General features: G+C 49.8%; 1 pseudogene; it reads right to left on the bottom strand.

The window, feature by feature from the left end:
* Positions 1–3,978: 3,978 nt before the first annotated feature.
* On the bottom strand, positions 3,979–4,992 carry LOC109273269 (10 kDa heat shock protein, mitochondrial-like; annotated as a pseudogene).
* Positions 4,993–13,579: the final 8,587 nt, after the last annotated feature.

The following is a 13,579-nucleotide window of genomic DNA, read 5'->3' as shown; positions in this document are numbered from 1 at the left end:
CGCGAGATCGTGACCTGAGCCGAAGTCGGACGCTTAACCGACTGAGCCACCCAGGCACCCCCATTCTATATGTTTTTAAAGTTCCCAATGATTCTGTATTTCGGTTGGGCTTGGGAACAACCTTGTGAAATAGATAGCATTATTCCCATTTCTCAGGTAAGGAAACTTAAGACTCAGCGTGGTTAAGTCACTTAAGACCAAGCAGCTACAAGGCACCAAAAACAAGGCATGAACCCAGCTCTGAGTTAAGATCTCGGCTGCTGCGTTGCAGTTGAGGAAGCCAAAGGTCAGAATCTGGCATTAAGTGGCAAAAAAAGATTGTTTTCTTGCCAGGCTAAAGGCAGGCCAGAACGTTTGGAAACTTCAGTTGAAGGTATAAATTAGCTTTCTATCATCCCTGGGGGGATTGCCTTGTGGCTTGGAAAGGGGAAAAATTATATATATATACCCATACATACACATACATATATACACATATATATGTGTGTGTATATATATATGTATATATATATATATATGTATATATGTATATAATTACAAATATCTATGTAAATGTATAAAGTCTACATATGTATTATAAAAACTAGGTGTCTATTGAGTAGTGCTTGGGCAGATGCACTTAGGACCAGCTGTCTTCAGGGTGTGTGCTCTCTACTGGAATGGGTAATGGATTGGGTAGGAATTTGGTCTGTTTAGGGAGAGAGCCGATGGCCTGGTCTCTTGGGAGTCTTAAAGGACTTCTTGTTCATAGAGCGGAATCCTGGTTCTCTGAAAGAGGGTATTAGAAGAGGTTTGAGATCCTGGGAAGACTGGATTCAAAACTGAAGTACTTTTAAAAAGCAGCTAAGCAGCTTCTATCTATAATGGCTAATTATCTGCTAATAGGTGTGATCCTAGTGGTTGGGGCAAAAGGAGACTCCGTATAGACTGAAGGCGGGCAAGAACACTGGAAGATTAATTGAAGGTATAAATTTAGCTTTCTCTCCCCTGAGGAATTCCCCTGTGGCCTGTATGAATGCATGGGCACAATGGAGGAGAAGGCCCTGCCTTGTCACCAGGGCCAGAAAGAGCCACAGGAAGTGCAGAACTGAATTCAGGTGCAAGGTTTAAGGATCACTCGGGAATGTTTATTAAGCTCAAGTTTTCATCGGAAGCCTTTATCTGACCTAGATGAATTTGATCCCTCTCTCTTCTCTGGCATCGTGTTGGCCTTTTTCTAAGGGCTGGCACTGATACGCTGAGTGTCCTTGTTAATTAAGGGCAATCACTGTTAGCTTAAGGGAGACTTTAGATTTTGGTCGAAACTGTCCTGAGAGAAAAGTCACAAACCCAGCTCTGAGGATGTGAGATGCATCTGTCACCACAGCATGCCCTCATCCCCTGCAGGTGCCCAGACCTCTTACTGGGTAGGAGGGCTTGGGACTTTTCTCGATCACTTCGATCAGTTAGGCTTCTCTGATTACAGGTACCCAAAAAGGACTCTGGTTGACTTTAGCAAAAGAGAATTTATTGGAAGGATACAGAGTAGGTCACAGATTCTAAGGGGCCGCGGAGACACCGGATAGGAAGGGGTACCAGGGATTCGGGGAACAGGAACTAATCTTGACTGCAGCTGCTGGGCTAAATCAGCTCCACTTTTTATTCTATGCTTGCGTTTCTCCTTTTAGGGTTCATCTCCCAAGTCTTACTGGCCTAGCTTGGCCCTTGTGACCCTCTTGTGACTAGGAATTGAGGGAAAAACACTTGACTCACAGTCCCATTAAGACTGCAAAGGGGGAGAAGTAGTTATTTAAAAGCAAATCAAAGTGCTCTTGCTTCATGAGAAGGGGGAAGTAGATGCTGGATGTGCCTAAAAAGCCCCAGTTGGCCCACTAGCGCATGGAAACCACATGTGGCCTTTTGGAGGGGCCTCTGGCTTTGCCTCATTCCAACCCAGGAACGAGACTCTATATCCTCCCATCTCCTCCCGCAAGTTCATCTCCAGAGCATTTAGCAAGCATTGTGGATTTTGCTGAAGATTTGGGGAAAAGAAGGTGGAAGTGTTGGCATTGAACCTCACAGGGATAAGTGACTGCCCACACTTCTTGAGGAGAGACTGTGTGTGTGTTCACTGCCATATCCCCAGCACCTAGTGCAAAGGCTGGCACACACAGCCTTGTTGAGATAAATATTTGTTGAAGGAATGGATCCATTTCATAATCTAAATTCTCTAGCATGGTCACCTGGCTTCCTGCCTTCTCTCCATCCTTTCTCCACATAGCTCTTCCAGTCCCGTCTGTCTTGGTCAATTTAGCTCTGGCTCCCAAACTCCAAACTCCGCAAAATAAAAGCTTTGCAGTTAATCACGCCTACTCACCTTAGAGAGGCTTACTGAAGTTTTTCGCCGGACACAAAGCGAGGCTCTGGGTCAGGGAAGCAGGGCAATTCTGTAGCTGAAAAATTAAGATGGTTTTGGGGTGCCTGGCTGGCTCAGTCGGAAGAGCATGCCACTCTTGATCTCGGTGTTGTGAGTTTGAGCCCCACGCTGGGGTGTAGACATGACTCAAATAAATGAACTAAAAAAAAAAAAATTAAAAAGTGACTTCATTATGTTCACTATTTCAAGTTATTTTGAACATTATTTCAAATGTTCATTACATACTCCTCAAAATTGTGATACGCCCCCTACAGAGGTTTGAATGGTGCCCCCCCCCACCAAAGATACATCCATATACTAGTTCCCAGAACCTATGAATATGACCGTATTTGCAGAAAGAGTCTCTGCAGATGTAATCAAGGATCTTGAGATGAGGAGATCGTCCTGGATTACCCGGGTGGGCTCTGAATCCAATGACAAGTGTCCTATGAGGGCCACACAGGGGATATTTGGCAGAAGAGGGGAAGACACAGACACACAGAGGAGAAGGTGATGGGGAGGTGGAGGAAGAGCCTGGAGCAGGGGCCCCAGACCAGGGGGGCCAAAGAGCACCTGATGCCACCGCCAGCTGGAAGAGGCAAGGAATGAAATCTCTCATCCAGCCTTTGGAGGAAGTGTGGTCCAGCTGACACCTTGATTTTGGACTTCTGGCCTCCAGAACTGCGAGAAAATAAAATTCTGTTTTACGCCCTCAAGTTTGTGGGGACTCGTTACAGCAGCCGTAGGAAGCGAATTCACCTCCCAACCACCTTCTCTCAGGTCCTTAAACGCAATGTGCCCTTCCTGCCTCTCGCAGCGGGAACACTGTCCACGCTGTCTCTGGCCCACGCGGTATTCATAATCCGTTTTCAACCCTTCGGGTGAGACCATCAGACTCTGCCCAAGACAAAAGAAAGGTTGGGCACCGCTGTCCCACCAGCTCAGATCACCTGGGTGCATCTCTTCTTTGCTTCCAAAAGAACTTTCATCTAGAAGCCGACCCTCAGACTTCTCTCTGCATCCCAGCCTGTCATCTGTCTGTGTCTGTCACAGACTACTGTCATTGGCAAACATTACAAAAATGGAATTTGGGATTTCTTATATAAGTCAGAGATCCTTTGGGCTGGAGGGTACCTAAAAGATTATCTAAATCAGACTTGCAAATGGTCTTTAGGCATGGAACTCTCTGCTCGAATGAGATCTCAAATCCTAGTATGTAAAAGACAGAAGTGAGGCTCATCTAAATTCTTTATCAAAAGAGGGGTCACAGCTAGTGTTTTCCCAACTTACCCCTCATTTCAGTCCCTTTTGCCTGTTTTTTTTTGTTTTTGTTTTTTTTTTACAAATCCTTTGAAATTTCCCTGACTTCTATTGTTCAAAATGATTTTTCAAGAGGTGCCTGGATGGCTCAGTCAGGTAAGCGTCTGACTCTTGATTTAGGCTCAGGTCATGATCTCACAGTTCATGAGCTAGAGCCCCATGTCAGCTCTGCAACTGACAGTGTGGAGCCTGCTTGCTCTCTCCCTGTCTCTCTGCCCCTCCCCCACCCTCTCTCTCAAAATAAATAAACTTAATAAAAAAAATTTATTTTTGGATACCATTAGTTTATTATAAAAGAGAGACATGAAAATTATTTACATGATGAAAGATTTCACAACTTCGCCGGAATGGGCAGCTTCCCTTCATGCCATTTCCATAATGATTTATGTCAGTCTACGTACTTTCCGAGAATGTCACCATCTCTAAATAAGAAACGATCCTTGCCATCTAGAACTACTTTGGTGTCTCCATATTCTGGGAGAAGAACTTTATCTCCAACTTTCACACTCACTGACTGGTTGAATCTCTCCACCCCTTTCCTCTGGAGCCTGATCCCACAGCCACCACTGTTGGCTTGCAGAACTTTTCCTTGCAATTTTTCCGGAAGCATAATGTCTCCTTCGGTTACAGTTTCGGCTGCACTCCTTTCAACTGAAACTCGGTCAAAGAGGGGAAGACACTTTCTAAATGCTTGTTCTGCCATGACTCCGGCCGCTGCAGTTCCTGATCTGCTCTGGAGCTGCTGCCCTGCAAGGAGACCCGCAGTCCAACCCCCGGGGTCACGTGAACGTGGGAAAAGGCCGCCCTACGCGCAGCTAATAAATAAAAAATTTTTACAGTGATATTTTGGAGTTGGCCTCAGTTTTGGGCCATTGCTACAGAGAACAGCTACTTTCCTAGTCTTTGTTGGATTTTAGAGGACCAGTAAATCACTCTCCCCTTTTCCTTGGTTCGGAGCCAAGGGAGAGATAATCACTGTTATTAGAGGTAAAAATGACAGCTTCATTCTTGAGAAAAGATGGATGGATTGGAAGATACGTCATAGGGGTGCAGTTACAAAGATGTCCTAAAAAGGAACCCCAGAACTTGAAAGACTGCCCTGGTCACCGGCATAGCAAAACAAGGACAGGGGTGTCTCCTGCTGCAAGCTTACCGTGGGGAGAGCCCAGAAGGTGGTTTCCAGGGGGCCCGGTTGGCTTCACAAGGACGGAGCTCAGTCCCTTCCTTGGCTCACCAATCACATAAGTCTTCCTTTGAGAGAAAAATTAGAGTTTCTGGTGTACTTTTCCTCCCTGGGAAATTCCCTCCCTATGGAAGTGCAAGGGGTCAGGAACCAGTATTTCTCCCTGAGCGTGTTCACCTCCACTCCCATTTACAAGATGGAGACCCGGGCCCCAAATGGCTTCTTTTGAAACGTGTAATATGAGTCAGACAGTCAGGTTAGACTAATAGCTGTAACCAGCAACCAATCACCAATTCCCCGCTGCATATCACAGCAGAGCTCCATTTCTTGTCCAAGTCATGGGCCGATGCGGGTAGGCAGGGAGGATGGTGGGGGCCGGGAAGGGGAGTGGAGAACGAGGAGGGGGGTCTGCTCCACGCAGTTATTCAATGACTCGCGTCCTTTCAATTAGTGCCGGGATTTCAAACTTCCGTGTGTGCTGTGCTTTGGGCTTCAGCGGCTCCACAACCTCCCAGGACCCCAGAGTCCTCCACTGAATTCTCTGGAGGTGGCCGCTCAAGGAAGAGCCAGTGGAGGACTGCGCAGCCGATTTTAGGGTCCAGGCTGCAAGCGGCCTACATCATTTCTGCCCACAAGCTGCTGGCCGGCACTCACTCACGGGGGTCCCAGCGAATCACGAGGGCAGCTCGGAAACACAAGTCTTCCTGAAGGCCCCTGTGGAACAGCAAACGAAGTTGAAAGAATACCAAGCATTGTCTCAGCACAGTACCGCCTTCACAGAAACACAGCCCAGCCAAGCAAAGCGATTTTACGGCCGTTCAGGCCTTTACTAACAAGTCTAAAGAACAGATCCAGGACAATGCTGCTGGTTTTTGTTTTCTTTTTTTTTTAATAAATCCTGGGGCGCCTGGGTGGCTCAGTCGGTTAAGTGTCCGACTTCGGCTCAGGTCATGATCTGGCGATCTGTGAGTTCTAACCCCGCGTCGGGCTCTGTGCTGACCGCTCAGACCCTGGAGCCTGCTTTGGATTCTGTGTCTCCCTCTCTCTCTGCCCCTCCCCTGCTCACATTCCGTCTCTCTCTCCCTCAAAAATAAATTATTAAAAATTGTTAAAAATAAATATTGTATACTCTGTGTTTAGAAAAGTTCACACACCTGGATGACTGTTTACAAACCGACACACCTGGGGTAGCTAGCACCCTGATCAGAATATGACATCTCCAGCCCCCAGAAGCCTTCTTGAACACCTGCCCTGGCCCAGTCACCAAGCCCCACCCCAGGTGAGCCACAGTCTTGACTCGTAACCACATAGTAAATTAGTTATTTCCTGGTTTAGAATATTCTACAAATAGAACCATACCGTACATATTCTTTTGTGTCTGTCTGCGTTTACTTAACGTTATGCTTGTGAGAGTATTCCTGTTGTGTATAATTGTAGTGTTTTTGTTCTCATCGCTGAAGCTTACTCCATGGTCCGCATACACCATGATTTACTTGTCCACTTTGCTGTTGGTGGGCATCGGGATAGTTTCAGGATATAACAAGGAGGCTGCTGTGAATATTCCGGGGCACGTACTCTGAGGAACATAGTGACACACATATCCTTTGGGTAAGGCGCCTAATTCCTAGAAGGGAGCATTGCCTGGCCTCAGAGTCCCGCACATCTAGCAGGAGTAGAACGGAGTGGTTTTCCAAAGCCAGCCCTTGGTTGTCAGCCTTTCCCCGCTTCTTAAAAGCCCTCCTGCCGATTTGCTCCACTTTGTCCCTCATACCTGAGGGTGTTCGAGAGTCCCCCCGACTCCTCCACTCCAAGAAAACTGCTCCCCTAAGTGACATGTTTGAATCTCAACCCCTCCCCGCCTTCTTTCTCTCTCCTTGCCTCCAGTTTGGTCGCCCTCAGCCCATTCTCCGGATTCTGTGTTCCGAAAACGTGGCACAAGCCGGGCTTGGCCAGAAGGGAACCCACAGAAAGGAGTGGGAGGGACGTGGGCGGGGCTGGGGGCGGGGCTGAATACAGGAAGATTGAATTTCCTTTAGAGATAGTGGGGGGGGGGGAGGGGCTGGGAACCCTCACTCATGAATGTCTGTATCTGTCACACAGAGAAAGGAAATTAAGGAAAACCCTTAAAATCATTACGGTGAACTATCTGGAGGTGTGTGGGGCCTGATTAATATTCACATCCACGTGGCGTGTGATGGGAGGGGTGATCCGGGCACTGAAGTGGAAAAGCCACCCCCCTAGACTCCCCTGGCAGGGGTGAGGCAGGGCACAGGGCAGTAGGGCCCTGTTGAGGAGGGTGTGGAGCAAACGCACCTGGAAACGAAGAGCGAAGAGCGACCCGGTGCTGGGGCCTTGCGGCGCTCTTGCCCAAAGGTCACTGGTCACAGCTCTAGTTCACCCGCGGTCGCCCTGATTAATGCGCACACCCGGGGCGGGCAATGGGGCAGGAGACAGAGGAGTGGAGCGGTCCCCACTCTCTTGAGAAATGCATAATCATTAATCAACATTACTGGGCCCCACTCAGACTAAGTGGCCTCTTGTGATTAGCAATGGGCCCTTGAAAAATAAAAACGCAGTCTTTTAGCATTTTGAGTGTGTGCATTTGACAATGGCTTTCTTGATAGCAGTGGGGGCTGGGAGGGGGCTTGCTGTGCCGGGCCTGTGGGGTGTGTGTGTGTGTGTGTGTGTGTGTGTGTGTGGGGGGTGCAGGCCTGGCTTCAGGGTCTGAGGAACAAAGACAATTGAAGGAGTTATGGGTCTGGCCTCAGCAGCAGGAGACTGTCCACTTTGCGGGGGTCAGTTCTGACTGGACCCTTCTCCCTGGGCAGGAACTGGAATGTCCAGGGTGATGAGGCCGGTGGGGGCTGGCATCCCTCTGGGACTTCTGAGTCACAGTTCATGACACACCCGAACGTCCTAGCTAGAAGGAAGTAACCGGACTCCCACCTTGGAAGCCTGTCGTGGAAATTACCTCAATCTGTGTAAATCATTTGGCTCTCCTCAGACACATTAGTGTCCCTCCCCTTCCCAACCACCAACTCATTTTGTCCTCACAACTGCCCTGTGATGGTTTTACTGTCCTCGTGCTGCCCATGAGTTACACGTGGGGCTCAGAGGAGGCGAAGGACTCCCCTCACCAGCAAGAGGCAGAATCCCAGTCCCCTTTCTATGTGGACTGGGGTGGGGGGGGGGGGCGGGCAGACCTGGGCAGAGCTGACACTGCCCTTCACCAGGCCTGTGACCTCGAGCCACATTTACGACCTCACATAAACCTCAGAGCTCTAGTTTCCTCAGCTTGACGAAGAGAAGGGTGAGACCCACCTCATAGGATGATGGTGACACCCCCCTGAGCTAATGCTGCGGAAGCATCTGCTACAAAGCCAGTCTGCAGTGCTATCTGTCCCCCTGCCTTCCTCCCCTGTCCTTCAGTCATCACTGGGATCCTCACAATGGTCTGATGAGGTTGGCGTTATTGTTATAGGTGAGGAAACTGAGGCTCAGAGGGGGGACCCTGTCACCCTGCCGTGTCACAGCGCAGTGAAGCAGTGGCAGTGTCATTTAGCACCAGGATGCCACCAAGCTGGTGGATTTTTTTTTATGGTTTATGTGTTTATTTTATTTATTTTCAGAGACTGCATGTGCAGATCTCGAGCAGAGAAGGGGCAGAGAGGGAGAGAGAGAGAGAGGGAGAGAAAGAATCCCAAGCAGGCTCTGTGCTGTCAGCACAGAGCTGGACACGGGCTTGAACTCATGAACCATGAGATCATGACCTGAACCGAAACCAAGAGTTAGACGCTTAGCCGACTGAGCCACCCACATGCCCCCGAGGTGGTGCTGATTACAGGGGATGCTGTGGGCCCAGGGAATCACCCTAAATGGCTCTGTTAGAAATGATTCTACTTAGTTGAAAGCCATTTGGGGACAGTGTGTTTTGTTTTAATAACTTGTTTTCTTTACAAAAATCTCAGCTGGCCTCAGTTCTGTTCCCCTCTTAGGACTGCCTTGCACTGCAATGCACATAAAAGACACATGTGAGAACGTTGATAGCAGCATTTTTTTAATGTTTATTTTTGAGAGAGAGACAGCACGTGAGCAGGGAGGGGCAGAGAGAGAAGGAGACACAGAATCCAAAGCAGACTCCAGGCTCTGAACTGTCAGCACAGAGCCTGAGGCGGGGCTCGAACCCCCAAACCGCGAGATCATAACCTGAGCTAAAGTCGGACACTTACCCGACTGAGCCACCCAGGCGCCCCGATTGCAGCATTATTTTTAATAAACTTAAACTAGAAGCAACCTGAAGTCCATCAGCAGCCGAATGGGTGAACTGTGGTTTGCTCCTCTGATGGAATACTATACAGCTAGGAACACAGACACAGCACTGCCACAGAAAGCAACGTTGGGGAGTCTCAGAAACAATGTTGCATGGAAGAAGCCAGATGCAAATAATATCTGCTTTATGATCCCATTTCTATAAAACTCAAGAATAGGCACAAAGAATCTATGCTGTCAGAAGTCGGGTGAGCGATTAGAGTTGGGGGGGCAGTTTCTGAGAGGGCCCCTGGGGGTGCACCTGCCGGTACTGGTAATATCCTACTTATTGCTCTGGGTGACGGTTCACTTTATAAAAATTTCTTGAGCTGTATGCTCCTGATCTGTATACGCTTTGTAAAGACCTTATACTTTAGCTTTAATGTTTGTGTAAAAAGATGGGTAAATTAGAGGATCTTGGGAAGGTTGGGGGATCCGGCTTGAGGCTGAATCCCTGGCAGTGACACGCAGGACGCTGCTGCAGGATCGATCTGGTGAGAGACTGCCCCCGGTGAACATTAGAGGGAACAGTCACTGCTGCGCCAGGAATTTGAGCAGGGGTTCATGCATCTTCTCCGGACAGGCCAGGCCTTGCAGCCGCCGCTGCCTCCCAGCACATGGAGGCTGCCTGGGCTTCTTCCCTCACATCACCGCTTCTATCCCAATAGATCCTGCTGGCAATTTTGATTTGTGGAGCCGATGCCCCATTCCCAGCCGCAAGGGAGGCTGGCTGAGATCTTCACTTCTATTTGGAGGTAGAAGGCAGGACCCCCTCCAAAGTAAGGAGAATGCCCACAGGTGCAGGACACTCAGCACGTTCCCTGTGCTCCTGGCCCTTCACAAGGGCCTTTTGGAGACATCGCCCTATTCTAGTGGCCCTGATGGTGTACAGATGCTACCTGTTGCTGTCCAGCTCGATACCTGCCCTTTTATCTTTTCCCTGCACTCCCGAGACTGAGAAACTACATTTTCCAGACTCTCTTGCCAGCTGGGTCCCAGTTAGTTTTTACAAACAAAAGGCACCTGTGTGGGATTGGGAGGCGGGAAGAAGGGAGGAGTCGTCCTTCCTCGGTGTTAGGGATGCCTGGGCTCATGGGCCCTGGGTGATACCACTGTCTTCCGTTTGTGCCTTCGACCCTCCCACCACGTGTCATGAATTCTCTGTGGCCACCTACCCCCGTTTTCCTGAGGGCCATGGACCTAAAAGCCATGGGGTGGGGCTCACACATGTGTGCGTGAGGGCTGGCTGGGGGAGCGTTGAGCCGTTTGTACCCCACTATGGAGTAGGTCAGGCAGTCCCTGTGGGCCCCTTGTAGAGTAGTTAACAGGTCACAGGAAGGGCCTAAGCAACGACTCCTCACCTGGAACTCAGGCTGGCTGGCTCCCCTGGGCAATGCCAGAAGGCCAGCAAAGGTGCTGGTGAACCCGAGTCAGAGACCCCGGGGCTGGCCCGCTCTCTGTCACCTCGGAGTGTGCATCACAGGCAACTCACCGAACCTGTCTGGGCCTCGGGTTCCCCATCTGGAAGTGGATAGATTAAAACCTACCCCTGAGGGTGGTGCAGAGGAAAGTCCTTTGCAAATAGAAGGGAGTGGTTTTTCATGCAAAGGGAGAACTCTGAGCATCAAACCCCCGCCCCCTCCCCCCCCCCCCCACAAGGACCCTTCAGCTGAGGAATGACCTTGGCCTTCTCATCCTGCTGACTGGAATCAGTCCTTCAGTGGCTCCCATGAGAGAAGCGATGTATTCACCGGGTCTGGCACGTTCACAGGCCTGGCGGTGTGCTGGATGCTGGGGATACAGGGATGAAAGGACTCAGTCTCTGCCCTGCAGGAGCCCTTGAGGGAGACATGGGCACGCAGTCTGGCAATTGCAGCTCCCTGGGACCTGGGGGTGGGATCACAGGAAACTTCTAGAAGCAGGGATTTCTAGCTTCGACCTGAAAGAGGAGCAGGGGTCAATGAGATAAAGGATCAGGGCCAGGGTCAGAGTGTCAGGTGGAGGGAACAGTGTTTGCACAGGTCTGGAGGCAAGAGGAATGGAGTGTCCATGAGGTGGAGGCGAGTGTAGGCGAAGGGTGGGCAGTGGGGGGCAATGGGTTCAAGGGTGAGTGAGGCCGATCATGTCCTGCCATGGGGTTTGGACTCACTGGGCACAGTGCCCCAGGAGAGACACAGCCGGCCCCGGGCCCAGCTGCAGGCTGGTTTATAAGCTCCCAGCACAAGAGTGGCTGTCACCTGTTCTGAAATCTGAGGCGTGTAAGGCTCTGGGGTGAACGCTCTCTGTGCCTTTGTCCAATGGTAACCTGCGCTGAGAGGAGAGGCTGCGCCTGGGGACCTTGTGGACTCTGGCCCCAATCCTGTGCCCCACAGCGAGCAGGCGCAAGTCAGGACCGGGAGCTGCTAGGAACTTCTCTACCCTCTTTCCGCCTCTCGGCCTGCTCCTGGCCAGGCTCCGATGCCCTCTCTCCTCACGCCTGTCAGGCCAGGCAGGCGTGACTCCTGTGATTTTCCACCTGCCTTCCAGACAGGTGGTTTTCATAAGGAGACCAGAACAAGCTCACACCGATGTTTCTATGGGACAACGGAAGGTTGTTTTCTTATCAGAGAGCAAAAGCCCCATCAGCTAAGGAGAGGCAGGTGGAAGTACAATTGAAAATGAGAAGAGAGAAAAATCTAAGCCTATATCAGATTGATTCTACTAAACCCCATCTCCTTTAGTCTCCTGTTTGTGGATTACTCTTAATAATTTTTTAAATGTTTATTTATTTTTGAGAGAGAGAGAGAGAGAGAGAGAGAGAGGCAGAGATCGAAGGAGACAGAATCTGAAGCAAGCTCCAGGCTCTGAGCTGTCAGCACAGAGCCTGCTGAGGGGCTCGAACTCAGGAACGGTGAGATCATGACCTGAGCCGAAGTCGGACACTTAACCGAGTCACCCAGACACCATGTTTGTGCATTACTCTATGGGTGTCAGAACTCAGGGACACCTGAGGGGCTCGGTGGAGCATCCAACTTTGGCTCAGGTCATGATCTCGTGGTTCGTGAGTTCGAGCCTCACATCGGGCTCTCTGCTTTCAGCCTGTCAGCTCAGAGCCTGCTTCGGATCCTCTGCCCCCACTCCCTGCCCCTCCCCTGCTTGCGCTCTCCCCCATATAAAGAAATATTAAAAAAAGAAAACTCAGTTCAGGTGGCCCCTCCTCTAGGAAGCCAACCATGCCCCTGTTTGGAAATGATGCCCCTGCTCTGTTTTCCCAGTTCTCTCTGTGTATATGTCTGACTGTTGACTTTGGTGTTGACTTGTCTGCCTCCCCCATTAGACCGACCGACCTCATTATGTTTAACAAGAGTAAATTGGGCCAGAGTAAATATGGGCCAGAATATGCTAGGTCCTTATGACCAAGGTTGGACTGGTCAAGGTCCTGGAATGACCTAGGATCAACTGAGGGCACAGACAGGGGGGCCCATTTGGGGCAGGGCCAGCATGTAATCCCTTTTGTTTCCCTAGCAATTAAAGTACTTGACACAAGGTAAATGCTCAACAAGTGAATATTGAATGGTGTTGGCATTGTGGAAGTATTTATAAAATTCCTGAGAATTTGAGTTTGGAGGAAGTTTGCCCGTCGTTATTCCTTGAGCTCTGAAGACTGTTTGTACTTCCTACTAGCTTGAGCCCACCAAAGATGAGGTTACTTTGGTCTCTCATAGCGTCTGTTGGGCACAGTTTACAAGGGATAATTAACCTTTTATGGCTCAGCTACTTTCGGAATAAGTGCACTGATAGCTCTGCCAAAGACAACTTTGATTCATGGCTGCAGTAATAATGTGCGTAGTTAAAAAAAAAAAAAGCTGGTTCTGGAGTCATAATATTTCAGTTCTGGCCCTGGATGTGTAACTAGCTAGAAGAAGATACTAGGCAAATTACTCATGTTGGGTTGGGTTTTTTTTTCCATCTCTAAACCAAGGGGAATGGGTTAGATGAATTCCAGCACCTTGCGTTTGGATGTCTCTGAATCGATGGCTCATTTACCTGGATTCCCGGACAGAATCCACTTGAGTCCGTTTGAACTTGCCTTCCTCAAGCCTGGACCTCTTCGGTGACCTGGCTATACCGCACCCTTGCAACACCACTCCCTTCTGCTGTATGTGCTGCTCAAGGCAGTCAGCATCTCTGATGCCATGACGTTTGACATAGAAACGTGCGCCTGAGTGGGTCTGCATCACCCAGAGTCCTTTGTCACTGGCTCCTGGTTAGGATCGGCCATGGGAGGCAATGGCTTGAGCTTTGGGGCACCTGGGTGGCTCAGGTGATTAAGCGTCTGACTCTTGATTTCGGCTCAGGTCGTGATCTCATGGCTTGTGGGTTCGAACCCCGCA

Source organism: Panthera pardus, unplaced genomic scaffold (assembly GCF_024362965.1).
Source record: "Panthera pardus isolate Hobbes unplaced genomic scaffold, ASM2436296v1 HiC_scaffold_7, whole genome shotgun sequence".
Taxonomy (NCBI): domain Eukaryota; kingdom Metazoa; phylum Chordata; class Mammalia; order Carnivora; family Felidae; genus Panthera; species Panthera pardus.
Note: the sequence above shows the minus strand (reverse complement) of the source record. Positions and strands in the feature narration are given on the sequence as shown.